The sequence below is a fragment of the Schistocerca cancellata genome, chromosome 9 (genome assembly GCF_023864275.1).
Source record: "Schistocerca cancellata isolate TAMUIC-IGC-003103 chromosome 9, iqSchCanc2.1, whole genome shotgun sequence".
Taxonomy (NCBI): Eukaryota; Metazoa; Arthropoda; class Insecta; order Orthoptera; family Acrididae; genus Schistocerca; species Schistocerca cancellata.
The window spans coordinates 155015100-155031616 of NC_064634.1; the positions used below are offsets into that span (position 1 = coordinate 155015100).

Below are 16517 nucleotides of genomic sequence, written 5' to 3' on the forward strand. Positions count from 1 at the left end.
ACGCAATCGGTACGCACAACGCACGCACACTTATGGTTCTCAAGTAGGTGATTCATCTCAAATCTAGCGTCCCGATGCTTTCAGAGTCAGCTGCTACGAAATAAAAGTATGCCCCAGGTGAGGCTCGAACTCACAACCCCGGCATTGCTCACGGCTACTGCCTTATAAGTACCGTGCGCTAACCAATTGCGCCACTGAGGCTACAGCAGGGTGCTTTCAGTTAGCGGTATTTGCTTTGCTGCCAACCTGTTGTGGCTACCGACCCATCATACGACCGTCACCTGCGGCCATACTGCGACTTTAGCACCTGGCTACGGATGCTTCATACGATTCTTGCTTCATATGCTACACTTACAAGCATATCAACCGCTTGTCATCACCGAAAAATTGCAGAAAAACGCGCGCCTTGCCTTCTGCTACCTGTCCAACAGCGAGGGCAGATGTGTGGCAAGCTTTAAGCTATGCAGGCGCACCGTGGCCGAGCAGCTGGAGGAGAGATGCCTTCCTTGGCAGCTCCCTGCAGAGTGCGGAAGACCAGAGTGGCCGCGCCGCCGTTGTCAGTGGACGACACGCAGTTGCCGAGCCACGGAGAACACGTTGCTCTGCGATGTGTACCCGCCTCATATGACGAAAGGCGACCAGTGGCCCTGTGGCGCAACGGATAACGCGTCTGACTACGGATCAGAAGATTCCAGGTTCGAATCCTGGCAGGGTCGGCATTTTGTTAGTTGCGGGCGCGTAGCTAGGCAGTGCATTCGAATGTTTCCACCTGCGTGGAGTGCAATGTCAATCCTGAGCATCTCGCAGCTGCATCTCGAGACGATCGTGGTAAATATCGCTTCGTGCAAGCGTCAGCGTAGCGTCAGTCGAGCAAAGTCGAGACAAGTCAAGCTGAGAGATGTTGCACAGTTAATTAAACGGTACGCGACGCAGACAACGCTTTTCCAAGTGTCGCACGTCACGCAGCAGAGTGGCGCAGTGGAAGCGTGCTGGGCCCATAACCCAGAGGTCCGTGGATCGAAACCACGCTCTGCTAAAATTATTCTTTTTCTTGGGTGCTTCGAGCTCGATCATTAAGCCTGGGGTGCGCTGACTCAGCGTCAACAGCAAACCCTGTAAGTTCTGAAACGACGACGACGTCGTGTGGAGAATACGAGAAACACTTCCTAAGACGCAGAGTTTCTTACGATTCTGCAGCAACTACATTTCTCGATCACAACGTTAATGTCTTTTCGGGCCACACGTGCAACTTTCGCGATATCAAAATCGCACCTCCCCGGCGGGGAATCGAACCCCGGTCTCCCGCGTGACAGGCGGGGATACTAACCACTATACTACCGAGGAATACGCAATCGGTACGCACAACGCACGCACACTTATGCTTCTCAAGTAGGTGATTCATCTCAAATCTAGCGTCCCGATGCTTTCAGAGTCAGCTGCTACGAAATAAAAGTATGCCCCAGGTGAGGCTCGAACTCACAACCCCGGCATTGCTCACGGCTACTGCCTTATAAGTACCGTGCGCTAACCAATTGCGCCACTGGGGCTACAGCAGGGTGCTTTCAGTTAGCGGTATTTGCTTTGCTGCCAACCTGTTGTGGCTACCGACCCATCATACGACCGTCACCTGCGGCCATACTGCGACTTTAGCACCTGGCTACGGATGCTTCATACGATTCTTGCTTCATATGCTACACTTACAAGCATATCAACCGCTTGTCATCACCGAAAAATTGCAGAAAAACGCGCGCCTTGCCTTCTGCTACCTGTCCAACAGCGAGGGCAGATGTGTGGCAAGCTTTAAGCTATGCAGGCGCACCGTGGCCGAGCAGCTGGAGGAGAGATGCCTTCCTTGGCAGCTCCCTGCAGAGTGCGGAAGACCAGAGTGGCCGCGCCGCCGTTGTCAGTGGACGACACGCAGTTGCCGAGCCACGGAGAACACGTTGCTCTGCGATGTGTACCCGCCTCATATGACGAAAGGCGACCAGTGGCCCTGTGGCGCAACGGATAACGCGTCTGACTACGGATCAGAAGATTCCAGGTTCGAATCCTGGCAGGGTCGGCATTTTGTTAGTTGCGGGCGCGTAGCTAGGCAGTGCATTCGAATGTTTCCACCTGCGTGGAGTGCAATGTCAATCCTGAGCATCTCGCAGCTGCATCTCGAGACGATCGTGGTAAATATCGCTTCGTGCAAGCGTCAGCGTAGCGTCAGTCGAGCAAAGTCGAGACAAGTCAAGCTGAGAGATGTTGCACAGTTAATTAAACGGTACGCGACGCAGACAACGCTTTTCCAAGTGTCGCACGTCACGCAGCAGAGTGGCGCAGTGGAAGCGTGCTGGGCCCATAACCCAGAGGTCCGTGGATCGAAACCACGCTCTGCTAAAATTATTCTTTTTCTTGGGTGCTTCGAGCTCGATCATTAAGCCTGGGGTGCGCTGACTCAGCGTCAACAGCAAACCCTGTAAGTTCTGAAACGACGACGACGTCGTGTGGAGAATACGAGAAACACTTCCTAAGACGCAGAGTTTCTTACGATTCTGCAGCAACTACATTTCTCGATCACAACGTTAATGTCTTTTCGGGCCACACGTGCAACTTTCGCGATATAAAAATCGCACCTCCCCGGCGGGGAATCGAACCCCGGTATCCCGCGTGACAGGCGGGGATACTAACCACTATACTACCGAGAAATACGCAATCGGTACGCACAACGCACGCACACTTATGGTTCTCAAGTAGGTGATTCATCTCAAATCTAGCGTCCCGATGCTTTCAGAGTCAGCTGCTACGAAATAAAAGTATGCCCCAGGTGAGGCTCGAACTCACAACCCCGGCATTGCTCACGGCTACTGCCTTATAAGTACCGTGCGCTAACCAATTGCGCCACTGAGGCTACAGCAGGGTGCTTTCAGTTAGCGGTATTTGCTTTGCTGCCAACCTGTTGTGGCTACAGACCCATCATACGACCGTCACCTGCGGCCATACTGCGACTTTAGCACCTGGCTACGGATGCTTCATACGATTCTTGCTTCATATGCTACACTTACAAGCATATCAACCGCTTGTCATCACCGAAAAATTGCAGAAAAACGCGCGCCTTGCCTTCTGCTACCTGTCCAACAGCGAGGGCAGATGTGTGGCAAGCTCTAAGCTATGCAGGCGCACCGTGGCCGAGCAGCTGGAGGAGAGATGCCTTCCTTGGCAGCTCCCTGCAGAGTGCGGAAGACCAGAGTGGCCGCGCCGCCGTTGTCAGTGGACGACACGCAGTTGCCGAGCCACGGAGAACACGTTGCTCTGCGATGTGTACCCGCCTCATATGACGAAAGGCGACCAGTGGCCCTGTGGCGCAACGGATAACGCGTCTGACTACGGATCAGAAGATTCCAGGTTCGAATCCTGGCAGGGTCGGCATTTTGTTAGTTGCGGGCGCGTAGCTAGGCAGTGCATTCGAATGTTTCCACCTGCGTGGAGTGCAATGTCAATCCTGAGCATCTCGCAGCTGCATCTCGAGACGATCGTGGTAAATATCGCTTCGTGCAAGCGTCAGCGTAGCGTCAGTCGAGCAAAGTCGAGACAAGTCAAGCTGAGAGATGTTGCACAGTTAATTAAACGGTACGCGACGCAGACAACGCTTTTCCAAGTGTCGCACGTCACGCAGCAGAGTGGCGCAGTGGAAGCGTGCTGGGCCCATAACCCAGAGGTCCGTGGATCGAAACCACGCTCTGCTAAAATTATTCTTTTTCTTGGGTGCTTCGAGCTCGATCATTAAGCCTGGGGTGCGCTGACTCAGCGTCAACAGCAAACCCTGTAAGTTCTGAAACGACGACGACGTCGTGTGGAGAATACGAGAAACACTTCCTAAGACGCAGAGTTTCTTACGATTCTGCAGCAACTACATTTCTCGATCACAACGTTAATGTCTTTTCGGGCCACACGTGCAACTTTCGCGATATAAAAATCGCACCTCCCCGGCGGGGAATCGAACCCCGGTCTCCCGCGTGACAGGCGGGGATACTAACCACTATACTACCGAGGAATACGCAATCGGTACGCACAACGCACGCACACTTATGGTTCTCAAGTAGGTGATTCATCTCAAATCTAGCGTCCCGATGCTTTCAGAGTCAGCTGCTACGAAATAAAAGTATGCCCCAGGTGAGGCTCGAACTCACAACCCCGGCATTGCTCACGGCTACTGCCTTATAAGTACCGTGCGCTAACCAATTGCGCCACTGAGGCTACAGCAGGGTGCTTTCAGTTAGCGGTATTTGCTTTGCTGCCAACCTGTTGTGGCTACCGACCCATCATACGACCGTCACCTGCGGCCATACTGCGACTTTAGCACCTGGCTACGGATGCTTCATACGATTCTTGCTTCATATGCTACACTTACAAGCATATCAACCGCTTGTCATCACCGAAAAATTGCAGAAAAACGCGCGCCTTGCCTTCTGCTACCTGTCCAACAGCGAGGGCAGATGTGTGGCAAGCTTTAAGCTATGCAGGCGCACCGTGGCCGAGCAGCTGGAGGAGAGATGCCTTCCTTGGCAGCTCCCTGCAGAGTGCGGAAGACCAGAGTGGCCGCGCCGCCGTTGTCAGTGGACGACACGCAGTTGCCGAGCCACGGAGAACACGTTGCTCTGCGATGTGTACCCGCCTCATATGACGAAAGGCGACCAGTGGCCCTGTGGCGCAACGGATAACGCGTCTGACTACGGATCAGAAGATTCCAGGTTCGAATCCTGGCAGGGTCGGCATTTTGTTAGTTGCGGGCGCGTAGCTAGGCAGTGCATTCGAATGTTTCCACCTGCGTGGAGTGCAATGTCAATCCTGAGCATCTCGCAGCTGCATCTCGAGACGATCGTGGTAAATATCGCTTCGTGCAAGCGTCAGCGTAGCGTCAGTCGAGCAAAGTCGAGACAAGTCAAGCTGAGAGATGTTGCACAGTTAATTAAACGGTACGCGACGCAGACAACGCTTTTCCAAGTGTCGCACGTCACGCAGCAGAGTGGCGCAGTGGAAGCGTGCTGGGCCCATAACCCAGAGGTCCGTGGATCGAAACCACGCTCTGCTAAAATTATTCTTTTTCTTGGGTGCTTCGAGCTCGATCATTAAGCCTGGGGTGCGCTGACTCAGCGTCAACAGCAAACCCTGTAAGTTCTGAAACGACGACGACGTCGTGTGGAGAATACGAGAAACACTTCCTAAGACGCAGAGTTTCTTACGATTCTGCAGCAACTACATTTCTCGATCACAACGTTAATGTCTTTTCGGGCCACACGTGCAACTTTCGCGATATAAAAATCGCACCTCCCCGGCGGGGAATCGAACCCCGGTATCCCGCGTGACAGGCGGGGATACTAACCACTATACTACCGAGGAATACGCAATCGGTACGCACAACGCACGCACACTTATGGTTCTCAAGTAGGTGATTCATCTCAAATCTAGCGTCCCGATGCTTTCAGAGTCAGCTGCTACGAAATAAAAGTATGCCCCAGGTGAGGCTCGAACTCACAACCCCGGCATTGCTCACGGCTACTGCCTTATAAGTACCGTGCGCTAACCAATTGCGCCACTGAGGCTACAGCAGGGTGCTTTCAGTTAGCGGTATTTGCTTTGCTGCCAACCTGTTGTGGCTACCGACCCATCATACGACCGTCACCTGCGGCCATACTGCGACTTTAGCACCTGGCTACGGATGCTTCATACGATTCTTGCTTCATATGCTACACTTACAAGCATATCAACCGCTTGTCATCACCGAAAAATTGCAGAAAAACGCGCGCCTTGCCTTCTGCTACCTGTCCAACAGCGAGGGCAGATGTGTGGCAAGCTCTAAGCTATGCAGGCGCACCGTGGCCGAGCAGCTGGAGGAGAGATGCCTTCCTTGGCAGCTCCCTGCAGAGTGCGGAAGACCAGAGTGGCCGCGCCGCCGTTGTCAGTGGACGACACGCAGTTGCCGAGCCACGGAGAACACGTTGCTCTGCGATGTGTACCCGCCTCATATGACGAAAGGCGACCAGTGGCCCTGTGGCGCAACGGATAACGCGTCTGACTACGGATCAGAAGATTCCAGGTTCGAATCCTGGCAGGGTCGGCATTTTGTTAGTTGCGGGCGCGTAGCTAGGCAGTGCATTCGAATGTTTCCACCTGCGTGGAGTGCAATGTCAATCCTGAGCATCTCGCAGCTGCATCTCGAGACGATCGTGGTAAATATCGCTTCGTGCAAGCGTCAGCGTAGCGTCAGTCGAGCAAAGTCGAGACAAGTCAAGCTGAGAGATGTTGCACAGTTAATTAAACGGTACGCGACGCAGACAACGCTTTTCCAAGTGTCGCACGTCACGCAGCAGAGTGGCGCAGTGGAAGCGTGCTGGGCCCATAACCCAGAGGTCCGTGGATCGAAACCACGCTCTGCTAAAATTATTCTTTTTCTTGGGTGCTTCGAGCTCGATCATTAAGCCTGGGGTGCGCTGACTCAGCGTCAACAGCAAACCCTGTAAGTTCTGAAACGACGACGACGTCGTGTGGAGAATACGAGAAACACTTCCTAAGACGCAGAGTTTCTTACGATTCTGCAGCAACTACATTTCTCGATCACAACGTTAATGTCTTTTCGGGCCACACGTGCAACTTTCGCGATATAAAAATCGCACCTCCCCGGCGGGGAATCGAACCCCGGTATCCCGCGTGACAGGCGGGGATACTAACCACTATACTACCGAGGAATACGCAATCGGTACGCACAACGCACGCACACTTATGGTTCTCAAGTAGGTGATTCATCTCAAATCTAGCGTCCCGATGCTTTCAGAGTCAGCTGCTACGAAATAAAAGTATGCCCCAGGTGAGGCTCGAACTCACAACCCCGGCATTGCTCACGGCTACTGCCTTATAAGTACCGTGCGCTAACCAATTGCGCCACTGAGGCTACAGCAGGGTGCTTTCAGTTAGCGGTATTTGCTTTGCTGCCAACCTGTTGTGGCTACCGACCCATCATACGACCGTCACCTGCGGCCATACTGCGACTTTAGCACCTGGCTACGGATGCTTCATACGATTCTTGCTTCATATGCTACACTTACAAGCATATCAACCGCTTGTCATCACCGAAAAATTGCAGAAAAACGCGCGCCTTGCCTTCTGCTACCTGTCCAACAGCGAGGGCAGATGTGTGGCAAGCTCTAAGCTATGCAGGCGCACCGTGGCCGAGCAGCTGGAGGAGAGATGCCTTCCTTGGCAGCTCCCTGCAGAGTGCGGAAGACCAGAGTGGCCGCGCCGCCGTTGTCAGTGGACGACACGCAGTTGCCGAGCCACGGAGAACACGTTGCTCTGCGATGTGTACCCGCCTCATATGACGAAAGGCGACCAGTGGCCCTGTGGCGCAACGGATAACGCGTCTGACTACGGATCAGAAGATTCCAGGTTCGAATCCTGGCAGGGTCGGCATTTTGTTAGTTGCGGGCGCGTAGCTAGGCAGTGCATTCGAATGTTTCCACCTGCGTGGAGTGCAATGTCAATCCTGAGCATCTCGCAGCTGCATCTCGAGACGATCGTGGTAAATATCGCTTCGTGCAAGCGTCAGCGTAGCGTCAGTCGAGCAAAGTCGAGACAAGTCAAGCTGAGAGATGTTGCACAGTTAATTAAACGGTACGCGACGCAGACAACGCTTTTCCAAGTGTCGCACGTCACGCAGCAGAGTGGCGCAGTGGAAGCGTGCTGGGCCCATAACCCAGAGGTCCGTGGATCGAAACCACGCTCTGCTAAAATTATTCTTTTTCTTGGGTGCTTCGAGCTCGATCATTAAGCCTGGGGTGCGCTGACTCAGCGTCAACAGCAAACCCTGTAAGTTCTGAAACGACGACGACGTCGTGTGGAGAATACGAGAAACACTTCCTAAGACGCAGAGTTTCTTACGATTCTGCAGCAACTACATTTCTCGATCACAACGTTAATGTCTTTTCGGGCCACACGTGCAACTTTCGCGATATAAAAATCGCACCTCCCCGGCGGGGAATCGAACCCCGGTATCCCGCGTGACAGGCGGGGATACTAACCACTATACTACCGAGGAATACGCAATCGGTACGCACAACGCACGCACACTTATGGTTCTCAAGTAGGTGATTCATCTCAAATCTAGCGTCCCGATGCTTTCAGAGTCAGCTGCTACGAAATAAAAGTATGCCCCAGGTGAGGCTCGAACTCACAACCCCGGCATTGCTCACGGCTACTGCCTTATAAGTACCGTGCGCTAACCAATTGCGCCACTGAGGCTACAGCAGGGTGCTTTCAGTTAGCGGTATTTGCTTTGCTGCCAACCTGTTGTGGCTACCGACCCATCATACGACCGTCACCTGCGGCCATACTGCGACTTTAGCACCTGGCTACGGATGCTTCATACGATTCTTGCTTCATATGCTACACTTACAAGCATATCAACCGCTTGTCATCACCGAAAAATTGCAGAAAAACGCGCGCCTTGCCTTCTGCTACCTGTCCAACAGCGAGGGCAGATGTGTGGCAAGCTCTAAGCTATGCAGGCGCACCGTGGCCGAGCAGCTGGAGGAGAGATGCCTTCCTTGGCAGCTCCCTGCAGAGTGCGGAAGACCAGAGTGGCCGCGCCGCCGTTGTCAGTGGACGACACGCAGTTGCCGAGCCACGGAGAACACGTTGCTCTGCGATGTGTACCCGCCTCATATGACGAAAGGCGACCAGTGGCCCTGTGGCGCAACGGATAACGCGTCTGACTACGGATCAGAAGATTCCAGGTTCGAATCCTGGCAGGGTCGGCATTTTGTTAGTTGCGGGCGCGTAGCTAGGCAGTGCATTCGAATGTTTCCACCTGCGTGGAGTGCAATGTCAATCCTGAGCATCTCGCAGCTGCATCTCGAGACGATCGTGGTAAATATCGCTTCGTGCAAGCGTCAGCGTAGCGTCAGTCGAGCAAAGTCGAGACAAGTCAAGCTGAGAGATGTTGCACAGTTAATTAAACGGTACGCGACGCAGACAACGCTTTTCCAAGTGTCGCACGTCACGCAGCAGAGTGGCGCAGTGGAAGCGTGCTGGGCCCATAACCCAGAGGTCCGTGGATCGAAACCACGCTCTGCTAAAATTATTCTTTTTCTTGGGTGCTTCGAGCTCGATCATTAAGCCTGGGGTGCGCTGACTCAGCGTCAACAGCAAACCCTGTAAGTTCTGAAACGACGACGACGTCGTGTGGAGAATACGAGAAACACTTCCTAAGACGCAGAGTTTCTTACGATTCTGCAGCAACTACATTTCTCGATCACAACGTTAATGTCTTTTCGGGCCACACGTGCAACTTTCGCGATATAAAAATCGCACCTCCCCGGCGGGGAATCGAACCCCGGTATCCCGCGTGACAGGCGGGGATACTAACCACTATACTACCGAGGAATACGCAATCGGTACGCACAACGCACGCACACTTATGGTTCTCAAGTAGGTGATTCATCTCAAATCTAGCGTCCCGATGCTTTCAGAGTCAGCTGCTACGAAATAAAAGTATGCCCCAGGTGAGGCTCGAACTCACAACCCCGGCATTGCTCACGGCTACTGCCTTATAAGTACCGTGCGCTAACCAATTGCGCCACTGAGGCTACAGCAGGGTGCTTTCAGTTAGCGGTATTTGCTTTGCTGCCAACCTGTTGTGGCTACCGACCCATCATACGACCGTCACCTGCGGCCATACTGCGACTTTAGCACCTGGCTACGGATGCTTCATACGATTCTTGCTTCATATGCTACACTTACAAGCATATCAACCGCTTGTCATCACCGAAAAATTGCAGAAAAACGCGCGCCTTGCCTTCTGCTACCTGTCCAACAGCGAGGGCAGATGTGTGGCAAGCTCTAAGCTATGCAGGCGCACCGTGGCCGAGCAGCTGGAGGAGAGATGCCTTCCTTGGCAGCTCCCTGCAGAGTGCGGAAGACCAGAGTGGCCGCGCCGCCGTTGTCAGTGGACGACACGCAGTTGCCGAGCCACGGAGAACACGTTGCTCTGCGATGTGTACCCGCCTCATATGACGAAAGGCGACCAGTGGCCCTGTGGCGCAACGGATAACGCGTCTGACTACGGATCAGAAGATTCCAGGTTCGAATCCTGGCAGGGTCGGCATTTTGTTAGTTGCGGGCGCGTAGCTAGGCAGTGCATTCGAATGTTTCCACCTGCGTGGAGTGCAATGTCAATCCTGAGCATCTCGCAGCTGCATCTCGAGACGATCGTGGTAAATATCGCTTCGTGCAAGCGTCAGCGTAGCGTCAGTCGAGCAAAGTCGAGACAAGTCAAGCTGAGAGATGTTGCACAGTTAATTAAACGGTACGCGACGCAGACAACGCTTTTCCAAGTGTCGCACGTCACGCAGCAGAGTGGCGCAGTGGAAGCGTGCTGGGCCCATAACCCAGAGGTCCGTGGATCGAAACCACGCTCTGCTAAAATTATTCTTTTTCTTGGGTGCTTCGAGCTCGATCATTAAGCCTGGGGTGCGCTGACTCAGCGTCAACAGCAAACCCTGTAAGTTCTGAAACGACGACGACGTCGTGTGGAGAATACGAGAAACACTTCCTAAGACGCAGAGTTTCTTACGATTCTGCAGCAACTACATTTCTCGATCACAACGTTAATGTCTTTTCGGGCCACACGTGCAACTTTCGCGATATAAAAATCGCACCTCCCCGGCGGGGAATCGAACCCCGGTATCCCGCGTGACAGGCGGGGATACTAACCACTATACTACCGAGGAATACGCAATCGGTACGCACAACGCACGCACACTTATGGTTCTCAAGTAGGTGATTCATCTCAAATCTAGCGTCCCGATGCTTTCAGAGTCAGCTGCTACGAAATAAAAGTATGCCCCAGGTGAGGCTCGAACTCACAACCCCGGCATTGCTCACGGCTACTGCCTTATAAGTACCGTGCGCTAACCAATTGCGCCACTGAGGCTACAGCAGGGTGCTTTCAGTTAGCGGTATTTGCTTTGCTGCCAACCTGTTGTGGCTACCGACCCATCATACGACCGTCACCTGCGGCCATACTGCGACTTTAGCACCTGGCTACGGATGCTTCATACGATTCTTGCTTCATATGCTACACTTACAAGCATATCAACCGCTTGTCATCACCGAAAAATTGCAGAAAAACGCGCGCCTTGCCTTCTGCTACCTGTCCAACAGCGAGGGCAGATGTGTGGCAAGCTCTAAGCTATGCAGGCGCACCGTGGCCGAGCAGCTGGAGGAGAGATGCCTTCCTTGGCAGCTCCCTGCAGAGTGCGGAAGACCAGAGTGGCCGCGCCGCCGTTGTCAGTGGACGACACGCAGTTGCCGAGCCACGGAGAACACGTTGCTCTGCGATGTGTACCCGCCTCATATGACGAAAGGCGACCAGTGGCCCTGTGGCGCAACGGATAACGCGTCTGACTACGGATCAGAAGATTCCAGGTTCGAATCCTGGCAGGGTCGGCATTTTGTTAGTTGCGGGCGCGTAGCTAGGCAGTGCATTCGAATGTTTCCACCTGCGTGGAGTGCAATGTCAATCCTGAGCATCTCGCAGCTGCATCTCGAGACGATCGTGGTAAATATCGCTTCGTGCAAGCGTCAGCGTAGCGTCAGTCGAGCAAAGTCGAGACAAGTCAAGCTGAGAGATGTTGCACAGTTAATTAAACGGTACGCGACGCAGACAACGCTTTTCCAAGTGTCGCACGTCACGCAGCAGAGTGGCGCAGTGGAAGCGTGCTGGGCCCATAACCCAGAGGTCCGTGGATCGAAACCACGCTCTGCTAAAATTATTCTTTTTCTTGGGTGCTTCGAGCTCGATCATTAAGCCTGGGGTGCGCTGACTCAGCGTCAACAGCAAACCCTGTAAGTTCTGAAACGACGACGACGTCGTGTGGAGAATACGAGAAACACTTCCTAAGACGCAGAGTTTCTTACGATTCTGCAGCAACTACATTTCTCGATCACAACGTTAATGTCTTTTCGGGCCACACGTGCAACTTTCGCGATATAAAAATCGCACCTCCCCGGCGGGGAATCGAACCCCGGTATCCCGCGTGACAGGCGGGGATACTAACCACTATACTACCGAGGAATACGCAATCGGTACGCACAACGCACGCACACTTATGGTTCTCAAGTAGGTGATTCATCTCAAATCTAGCGTCCCGATGCTTTCAGAGTCAGCTGCTACGAAATAAAAGTATGCCCCAGGTGAGGCTCGAACTCACAACCCCGGCATTGCTCACGGCTACTGCCTTATAAGTACCGTGCGCTAACCAATTGCGCCACTGAGGCTACAGCAGGGTGCTTTCAGTTAGCGGTATTTGCTTTGCTGCCAACCTGTTGTGGCTACCGACCCATCATACGACCGTCACCTGCGGCCATACTGCGACTTTAGCACCTGGCTACGGATGCTTCATACGATTCTTGCTTCATATGCTACACTTACAAGCATATCAACCGCTTGTCATCACCGAAAAATTGCAGAAAAACGCGCGCCTTGCCTTCTGCTACCTGTCCAACAGCGAGGGCAGATGTGTGGCAAGCTCTAAGCTATGCAGGCGCACCGTGGCCGAGCAGCTGGAGGAGAGATGCCTTCCTTGGCAGCTCCCTGCAGAGTGCGGAAGACCAGAGTGGCCGCGCCGCCGTTGTCAGTGGACGACACGCAGTTGCCGAGCCACGGAGAACACGTTGCTCTGCGATGTGTACCCGCCTCATATGACGAAAGGCGACCAGTGGCCCTGTGGCGCAACGGATAACGCGTCTGACTACGGATCAGAAGATTCCAGGTTCGAATCCTGGCAGGGTCGGCATTTTGTTAGTTGCGGGCGCGTAGCTAGGCAGTGCATTCGAATGTTTCTACCTGCGTGGAGTGCAATGTCAATCCTGAGCATCTCGCAGCTGCATCTCGAGACGATCGTGGTAAATATCGCTTCGTGCAAGCGTCAGCGTAGCGTCAGTCGAGCAAAGTCGAGACAAGTCAAGCTGAGAGATGTTGCACAGTTAATTAAACGGTACGCGACGCAGACAACGCTTTTCCAAGTGTCGCACGTCACGCAGCAGAGTGGCGCAGTGGAAGCGTGCTGGGCCCATAACCCAGAGGTCCGTGGATCGAAACCACGCTCTGCTAAAATTATTCTTTTTCTTGGGTGCTTCGAGCTCGATCATTAAGCCTGGGGTGCGCTGACTCAGCGTCAACAGCAAACCCTGTAAGTTCTGAAACGACGACGACGTCGTGTGGAGAATACGAGAAACACTTCCTAAGACGCAGAGTTTCTTACGATTCTGCAGCAACTACATTTCTCGATCACAACGTTAATGTCTTTTCGGGCCACACGTGCAACTTTCGCGATATAAAAATCGCACCTCCCCGGCGGGGAATCGAACCCCGGTATCCCGCGTGACAGGCGGGGATACTAACCACTATACTACCGAGGAATACGCAATCGGTACGCACAACGCACGCACACTTATGGTTCTCAAGTAGGTGATTCATCTCAAATCTAGCGTCCCGATGCTTTCAGAGTCAGCTGCTACGAAATAAAAGTATGCCCCAGGTGAGGCTCGAACTCACAACCCCGGCATTGCTCACGGCTACTGCCTTATAAGTACCGTGCGCTAACCAATTGCGCCACTGAGGCTACAGCAGGGTGCTTTCAGTTAGCGGTATTTGCTTTGCTGCCAACCTGTTGTGGCTACCGACCCATCATACGACCGTCACCTGCGGCCATACTGCGACTTTAGCACCTGGCTACGGATGCTTCATACGATTCTTGCTTCATATGCTACACTTACAAGCATATCAACCGCTTGTCATCACCGAAAAATTGCAGAAAAACGCGCGCCTTGCCTTCTGCTACCTGTCCAACAGCGAGGGCAGATGTGTGGCAAGCTCTAAGCTATGCAGGCGCACCGTGGCCGAGCAGCTGGAGGAGAGATGCCTTCCTTGGCAGCTCCCTGCAGAGTGCGGAAGACCAGAGTGGCCGCGCCGCCGTTGTCAGTGGACGACACGCAGTTGCCGAGCCACGGAGAACACGTTGCTCTGCGATGTGTACCCGCCTCATATGACGAAAGGCGACCAGTGGCCCTGTGGCGCAACGGATAACGCGTCTGACTACGGATCAGAAGATTCCAGGTTCGAATCCTGGCAGGGTCGGCATTTTGTTAGTTGCGGGCGCGTAGCTAGGCAGTGCATTCGAATGTTTCCACCTGCGTGGAGTGCAATGTCAATCCTGAGCATCTCGCAGCTGCATCTCGAGACGATCGTGGTAAATATCGCTTCGTGCAAGCGTCAGCGTAGCGTCAGTCGAGCAAAGTCGAGACAAGTCAAGCTGAGAGATGTTGCACAGTTAATTAAACGGTACGCGACGCAGACAACGCTTTTCCAAGTGTCGCACGTCACGCAGCAGAGTGGCGCAGTGGAAGCGTGCTGGGCCCATAACCCAGAGGTCCGTGGATCGAAACCACGCTCTGCTAAAATTATTCTTTTTCTTGGGTGCTTCGAGCTCGATCATTAAGCCTGGGGTGCGCTGACTCAGCGTCAACAGCAAACCCTGTAAGTTCTGAAACGACGACGACGTCGTGTGGAGAATACGAGAAACACTTCCTAAGACGCAGAGTTTCTTACGATTCTGCAGCAACTACATTTCTCGATCACAACGTTAATGTCTTTTCGGGCCACACGTGCAACTTTCGCGATATAAAAATCGCACCTCCCCGGCGGGGAATCGAACCCCGGTATCCCGCGTGACAGGCGGGGATACTAACCACTATACTACCGAGGAATACGCAATCGGTACGCACAACGCACGCACACTTATGGTTCTCAAGTAGGTGATTCATCTCAAATCTAGCGTCCCGATGCTTTCAGAGTCAGCTGCTACGAAATAAAAGTATGCCCCAGGTGAGGCTCGAACTCACAACCCCGGCATTGCTCACGGCTACTGCCTTATAAGTACCGTGCGCTAACCAATTGCGCCTCTGAGGCTACAGCAGGGTGCTTTCAGTTAGCGGTATTTGCTTTGCTGCCAACCTGTTGTGGCTACCGACCCATCATACGACCGTCACCTGCGGCCATACTGCGACTTTAGCACCTGGCTACGGATGCTTCATACGATTCTTGCTTCATATGCTACACTTACAAGCATATCAACCGCTTGTCATCACCGAAAAATTGCAGAAAAACGCGCGCCTTGCCTTCTGCTACCTGTCCAACAGCGAGGGCAGATGTGTGGCAAGCTCTAAGCTATGCAGGCGCACCGTGGCCGAGCAGCTGGAGGAGAGATGCCTTCCTTGGCAGCTCCCTGCAGAGTGCGGAAGACCAGAGTGGCCGCGCCGCCGTTGTCAGTGGACGACACGCAGTTGCCGAGCCACGGAGAACACGTTGCTCTGCGATGTGTACCCGCCTCATATGACGAAAGGCGACCAGTGGCCCTGTGGCGCAACGGATAACGCGTCTGACTACGGATCAGAAGATTCCAGGTTCGAATCCTGGCAGGGTCGGCATTTTGTTAGTTGCGGGCGCGTAGCTAGGCAGTGCATTCGAATGTTTCTACCTGCGTGGAGTGCAATGTCAATCCTGAGCATCTCGCAGCTGCATCTCGAGACGATCGTGGTAAATATCGCTTCGTGCAAGCGTCAGCGTAGCGTCAGTCGAGCAAAGTCGAGACAAGTCAAGCTGAGAGATGTTGCACAGTTAATTAAACGGTACGCGACGCAGACAACGCTTTTCCAAGTGTCGCACGTCACGCAGCAGAGTGGCGCAGTGGAAGCGTGCTGGGCCCATAACCCAGAGGTCCGTGGATCGAAACCACGCTCTGCTAAAATTATTCTTTTTCTTGGGTGCTTCGAGCTCGATCATTAAGCCTGGGGTGCGCTGACTCAGCGTCAACAGCAAACCCTGTAAGTTCTGAAACGACGACGACGTCGTGTGGAGAATACGAGAAACACTTCCTAAGACGCAGAGTTTCTTACGATTCTGCAGCAACTACATTTCTCGATCACAACGTTAATGTCTTTTCGGGCCACACGTGCAACTTTCGCGATATAAAAATCGCACCTCCCCGGCGGGGAATCGAACCCCGGTATCCCGCGTGACAGGCGGGGATACTAACCACTATACTACCGAGGAATACGCAATCGGTACGCACAACGCACGCACACTTATGGTTCTCAAGTAGGTGATTCATCTCAAATCTAGCGTCCCGATGCTTTCAGAGTCAGCTGCTACGAAATAAAAGTATGCCCCAGGTGAGGCTCGAACTCACAACCCCGGCATTGCTCACGGCTACTGCCTTATAAGTACCGTGCGCTAACCAATTGCGCCACTGAGGCTACAGCAGGGTGCTTTCAGTTAGCGGTATTTGCTTTGCTGCCAACCTGTTGTGGCTACCGACCCATCATACGACCGTCACCTGCGGCCATACTGCGACTTTAGCACCTGGCTACGGATGCTTCATACGATTCTTGCTTCATATGCTACACTTACAAGCATATCA

The 16517-nt window shown here is 53.4% G+C and overlaps 49 non-coding genes across 49 annotated transcripts; 24 read left to right on the forward strand and 25 right to left on the reverse strand.

The window, feature by feature from the left end:
* Nucleotides 1-109: 109 nt before the first annotated feature.
* Nucleotides 110-201, reverse strand: Trnai-uau (transfer RNA isoleucine (anticodon UAU)). The gene is given in 2 exon segments: nucleotides 110-145; nucleotides 164-201. It is a non-coding gene; the product is annotated as a tRNA-Ile (tRNA).
* A 442-nt stretch (nucleotides 202-643) lies between these two features.
* On the forward strand, nucleotides 644-716 carry Trnar-acg (transfer RNA arginine (anticodon ACG)). The gene has a single exon. It is a non-coding gene; the product is annotated as a tRNA-Arg (tRNA).
* A 248-nt stretch (nucleotides 717-964) lies between these two features.
* Nucleotides 965-1036, forward strand: Trnam-cau (transfer RNA methionine (anticodon CAU)). Its single transcript has one exon. It is a non-coding gene; the product is annotated as a tRNA-Met (tRNA).
* Nucleotides 1037-1272: 236 nt separating this feature from the next.
* Nucleotides 1273-1344, reverse strand: Trnad-guc (transfer RNA aspartic acid (anticodon GUC)). Its single transcript has one exon. It is a non-coding gene; the product is annotated as a tRNA-Asp (tRNA).
* A 111-nt stretch (nucleotides 1345-1455) lies between these two features.
* On the reverse strand, nucleotides 1456-1547 carry Trnai-uau (transfer RNA isoleucine (anticodon UAU)). Its single transcript is given in 2 exon segments — nucleotides 1456-1491; nucleotides 1510-1547. It is a non-coding gene; the product is annotated as a tRNA-Ile (tRNA).
* A 442-nt stretch (nucleotides 1548-1989) lies between these two features.
* Trnar-acg (transfer RNA arginine (anticodon ACG)) lies at nucleotides 1990-2062 on the forward strand. Its single transcript has one exon. It is a non-coding gene; the product is annotated as a tRNA-Arg (tRNA).
* Nucleotides 2063-2310: 248 nt separating this feature from the next.
* On the forward strand, nucleotides 2311-2382 carry Trnam-cau (transfer RNA methionine (anticodon CAU)). Its single transcript has one exon. It is a non-coding gene; the product is annotated as a tRNA-Met (tRNA).
* Nucleotides 2383-2618: 236 nt separating this feature from the next.
* Nucleotides 2619-2690, reverse strand: Trnad-guc (transfer RNA aspartic acid (anticodon GUC)). Its single transcript has one exon. It is a non-coding gene; the product is annotated as a tRNA-Asp (tRNA).
* A 111-nt stretch (nucleotides 2691-2801) lies between these two features.
* Trnai-uau (transfer RNA isoleucine (anticodon UAU)) lies at nucleotides 2802-2893 on the reverse strand. Its single transcript is given in 2 exon segments — nucleotides 2802-2837; nucleotides 2856-2893. It is a non-coding gene; the product is annotated as a tRNA-Ile (tRNA).
* Nucleotides 2894-3335: 442 nt separating this feature from the next.
* On the forward strand, nucleotides 3336-3408 carry Trnar-acg (transfer RNA arginine (anticodon ACG)). Its single transcript has one exon. It is a non-coding gene; the product is annotated as a tRNA-Arg (tRNA).
* A 248-nt stretch (nucleotides 3409-3656) lies between these two features.
* Nucleotides 3657-3728, forward strand: Trnam-cau (transfer RNA methionine (anticodon CAU)). The gene has a single exon. It is a non-coding gene; the product is annotated as a tRNA-Met (tRNA).
* Nucleotides 3729-3964: 236 nt separating this feature from the next.
* Trnad-guc (transfer RNA aspartic acid (anticodon GUC)) lies at nucleotides 3965-4036 on the reverse strand. Its single transcript has one exon. It is a non-coding gene; the product is annotated as a tRNA-Asp (tRNA).
* Nucleotides 4037-4147: 111 nt separating this feature from the next.
* Trnai-uau (transfer RNA isoleucine (anticodon UAU)) lies at nucleotides 4148-4239 on the reverse strand. Its single transcript is given in 2 exon segments — nucleotides 4148-4183; nucleotides 4202-4239. It is a non-coding gene; the product is annotated as a tRNA-Ile (tRNA).
* A 442-nt stretch (nucleotides 4240-4681) lies between these two features.
* Trnar-acg (transfer RNA arginine (anticodon ACG)) lies at nucleotides 4682-4754 on the forward strand. The gene has a single exon. It is a non-coding gene; the product is annotated as a tRNA-Arg (tRNA).
* A 248-nt stretch (nucleotides 4755-5002) lies between these two features.
* On the forward strand, nucleotides 5003-5074 carry Trnam-cau (transfer RNA methionine (anticodon CAU)). The gene has a single exon. It is a non-coding gene; the product is annotated as a tRNA-Met (tRNA).
* Nucleotides 5075-5310: 236 nt separating this feature from the next.
* Nucleotides 5311-5382, reverse strand: Trnad-guc (transfer RNA aspartic acid (anticodon GUC)). Its single transcript has one exon. It is a non-coding gene; the product is annotated as a tRNA-Asp (tRNA).
* Nucleotides 5383-5493: 111 nt separating this feature from the next.
* Nucleotides 5494-5585, reverse strand: Trnai-uau (transfer RNA isoleucine (anticodon UAU)). The gene is given in 2 exon segments: nucleotides 5494-5529; nucleotides 5548-5585. It is a non-coding gene; the product is annotated as a tRNA-Ile (tRNA).
* Nucleotides 5586-6027: 442 nt separating this feature from the next.
* On the forward strand, nucleotides 6028-6100 carry Trnar-acg (transfer RNA arginine (anticodon ACG)). The gene has a single exon. It is a non-coding gene; the product is annotated as a tRNA-Arg (tRNA).
* A 248-nt stretch (nucleotides 6101-6348) lies between these two features.
* Trnam-cau (transfer RNA methionine (anticodon CAU)) lies at nucleotides 6349-6420 on the forward strand. Its single transcript has one exon. It is a non-coding gene; the product is annotated as a tRNA-Met (tRNA).
* A 236-nt stretch (nucleotides 6421-6656) lies between these two features.
* Trnad-guc (transfer RNA aspartic acid (anticodon GUC)) lies at nucleotides 6657-6728 on the reverse strand. The gene has a single exon. It is a non-coding gene; the product is annotated as a tRNA-Asp (tRNA).
* Nucleotides 6729-6839: 111 nt separating this feature from the next.
* Nucleotides 6840-6931, reverse strand: Trnai-uau (transfer RNA isoleucine (anticodon UAU)). Its single transcript is given in 2 exon segments — nucleotides 6840-6875; nucleotides 6894-6931. It is a non-coding gene; the product is annotated as a tRNA-Ile (tRNA).
* A 442-nt stretch (nucleotides 6932-7373) lies between these two features.
* Trnar-acg (transfer RNA arginine (anticodon ACG)) lies at nucleotides 7374-7446 on the forward strand. The gene has a single exon. It is a non-coding gene; the product is annotated as a tRNA-Arg (tRNA).
* A 248-nt stretch (nucleotides 7447-7694) lies between these two features.
* On the forward strand, nucleotides 7695-7766 carry Trnam-cau (transfer RNA methionine (anticodon CAU)). Its single transcript has one exon. It is a non-coding gene; the product is annotated as a tRNA-Met (tRNA).
* A 236-nt stretch (nucleotides 7767-8002) lies between these two features.
* On the reverse strand, nucleotides 8003-8074 carry Trnad-guc (transfer RNA aspartic acid (anticodon GUC)). Its single transcript has one exon. It is a non-coding gene; the product is annotated as a tRNA-Asp (tRNA).
* Nucleotides 8075-8185: 111 nt separating this feature from the next.
* On the reverse strand, nucleotides 8186-8277 carry Trnai-uau (transfer RNA isoleucine (anticodon UAU)). Its single transcript is given in 2 exon segments — nucleotides 8186-8221; nucleotides 8240-8277. It is a non-coding gene; the product is annotated as a tRNA-Ile (tRNA).
* A 442-nt stretch (nucleotides 8278-8719) lies between these two features.
* Nucleotides 8720-8792, forward strand: Trnar-acg (transfer RNA arginine (anticodon ACG)). The gene has a single exon. It is a non-coding gene; the product is annotated as a tRNA-Arg (tRNA).
* A 248-nt stretch (nucleotides 8793-9040) lies between these two features.
* Nucleotides 9041-9112, forward strand: Trnam-cau (transfer RNA methionine (anticodon CAU)). The gene has a single exon. It is a non-coding gene; the product is annotated as a tRNA-Met (tRNA).
* Nucleotides 9113-9348: 236 nt separating this feature from the next.
* On the reverse strand, nucleotides 9349-9420 carry Trnad-guc (transfer RNA aspartic acid (anticodon GUC)). The gene has a single exon. It is a non-coding gene; the product is annotated as a tRNA-Asp (tRNA).
* Nucleotides 9421-9531: 111 nt separating this feature from the next.
* Nucleotides 9532-9623, reverse strand: Trnai-uau (transfer RNA isoleucine (anticodon UAU)). The gene is given in 2 exon segments: nucleotides 9532-9567; nucleotides 9586-9623. It is a non-coding gene; the product is annotated as a tRNA-Ile (tRNA).
* Nucleotides 9624-10065: 442 nt separating this feature from the next.
* Nucleotides 10066-10138, forward strand: Trnar-acg (transfer RNA arginine (anticodon ACG)). The gene has a single exon. It is a non-coding gene; the product is annotated as a tRNA-Arg (tRNA).
* Nucleotides 10139-10386: 248 nt separating this feature from the next.
* Trnam-cau (transfer RNA methionine (anticodon CAU)) lies at nucleotides 10387-10458 on the forward strand. Its single transcript has one exon. It is a non-coding gene; the product is annotated as a tRNA-Met (tRNA).
* A 236-nt stretch (nucleotides 10459-10694) lies between these two features.
* Nucleotides 10695-10766, reverse strand: Trnad-guc (transfer RNA aspartic acid (anticodon GUC)). Its single transcript has one exon. It is a non-coding gene; the product is annotated as a tRNA-Asp (tRNA).
* A 111-nt stretch (nucleotides 10767-10877) lies between these two features.
* On the reverse strand, nucleotides 10878-10969 carry Trnai-uau (transfer RNA isoleucine (anticodon UAU)). Its single transcript is given in 2 exon segments — nucleotides 10878-10913; nucleotides 10932-10969. It is a non-coding gene; the product is annotated as a tRNA-Ile (tRNA).
* A 442-nt stretch (nucleotides 10970-11411) lies between these two features.
* Nucleotides 11412-11484, forward strand: Trnar-acg (transfer RNA arginine (anticodon ACG)). The gene has a single exon. It is a non-coding gene; the product is annotated as a tRNA-Arg (tRNA).
* A 248-nt stretch (nucleotides 11485-11732) lies between these two features.
* Nucleotides 11733-11804, forward strand: Trnam-cau (transfer RNA methionine (anticodon CAU)). The gene has a single exon. It is a non-coding gene; the product is annotated as a tRNA-Met (tRNA).
* A 236-nt stretch (nucleotides 11805-12040) lies between these two features.
* Trnad-guc (transfer RNA aspartic acid (anticodon GUC)) lies at nucleotides 12041-12112 on the reverse strand. The gene has a single exon. It is a non-coding gene; the product is annotated as a tRNA-Asp (tRNA).
* Nucleotides 12113-12223: 111 nt separating this feature from the next.
* On the reverse strand, nucleotides 12224-12315 carry Trnai-uau (transfer RNA isoleucine (anticodon UAU)). The gene is given in 2 exon segments: nucleotides 12224-12259; nucleotides 12278-12315. It is a non-coding gene; the product is annotated as a tRNA-Ile (tRNA).
* Nucleotides 12316-12757: 442 nt separating this feature from the next.
* Trnar-acg (transfer RNA arginine (anticodon ACG)) lies at nucleotides 12758-12830 on the forward strand. The gene has a single exon. It is a non-coding gene; the product is annotated as a tRNA-Arg (tRNA).
* Nucleotides 12831-13078: 248 nt separating this feature from the next.
* On the forward strand, nucleotides 13079-13150 carry Trnam-cau (transfer RNA methionine (anticodon CAU)). The gene has a single exon. It is a non-coding gene; the product is annotated as a tRNA-Met (tRNA).
* Nucleotides 13151-13386: 236 nt separating this feature from the next.
* Trnad-guc (transfer RNA aspartic acid (anticodon GUC)) lies at nucleotides 13387-13458 on the reverse strand. Its single transcript has one exon. It is a non-coding gene; the product is annotated as a tRNA-Asp (tRNA).
* A 111-nt stretch (nucleotides 13459-13569) lies between these two features.
* On the reverse strand, nucleotides 13570-13661 carry Trnai-uau (transfer RNA isoleucine (anticodon UAU)). The gene is given in 2 exon segments: nucleotides 13570-13605; nucleotides 13624-13661. It is a non-coding gene; the product is annotated as a tRNA-Ile (tRNA).
* A 442-nt stretch (nucleotides 13662-14103) lies between these two features.
* Nucleotides 14104-14176, forward strand: Trnar-acg (transfer RNA arginine (anticodon ACG)). Its single transcript has one exon. It is a non-coding gene; the product is annotated as a tRNA-Arg (tRNA).
* A 248-nt stretch (nucleotides 14177-14424) lies between these two features.
* Trnam-cau (transfer RNA methionine (anticodon CAU)) lies at nucleotides 14425-14496 on the forward strand. The gene has a single exon. It is a non-coding gene; the product is annotated as a tRNA-Met (tRNA).
* Nucleotides 14497-14732: 236 nt separating this feature from the next.
* On the reverse strand, nucleotides 14733-14804 carry Trnad-guc (transfer RNA aspartic acid (anticodon GUC)). The gene has a single exon. It is a non-coding gene; the product is annotated as a tRNA-Asp (tRNA).
* A 111-nt stretch (nucleotides 14805-14915) lies between these two features.
* Trnai-uau (transfer RNA isoleucine (anticodon UAU)) lies at nucleotides 14916-15007 on the reverse strand. Its single transcript is given in 2 exon segments — nucleotides 14916-14951; nucleotides 14970-15007. It is a non-coding gene; the product is annotated as a tRNA-Ile (tRNA).
* Nucleotides 15008-15449: 442 nt separating this feature from the next.
* On the forward strand, nucleotides 15450-15522 carry Trnar-acg (transfer RNA arginine (anticodon ACG)). Its single transcript has one exon. It is a non-coding gene; the product is annotated as a tRNA-Arg (tRNA).
* A 248-nt stretch (nucleotides 15523-15770) lies between these two features.
* Nucleotides 15771-15842, forward strand: Trnam-cau (transfer RNA methionine (anticodon CAU)). The gene has a single exon. It is a non-coding gene; the product is annotated as a tRNA-Met (tRNA).
* A 236-nt stretch (nucleotides 15843-16078) lies between these two features.
* Nucleotides 16079-16150, reverse strand: Trnad-guc (transfer RNA aspartic acid (anticodon GUC)). Its single transcript has one exon. It is a non-coding gene; the product is annotated as a tRNA-Asp (tRNA).
* A 111-nt stretch (nucleotides 16151-16261) lies between these two features.
* Trnai-uau (transfer RNA isoleucine (anticodon UAU)) lies at nucleotides 16262-16353 on the reverse strand. Its single transcript is given in 2 exon segments — nucleotides 16262-16297; nucleotides 16316-16353. It is a non-coding gene; the product is annotated as a tRNA-Ile (tRNA).
* Between the last annotated feature and the right edge of the window lie 164 nt (nucleotides 16354-16517).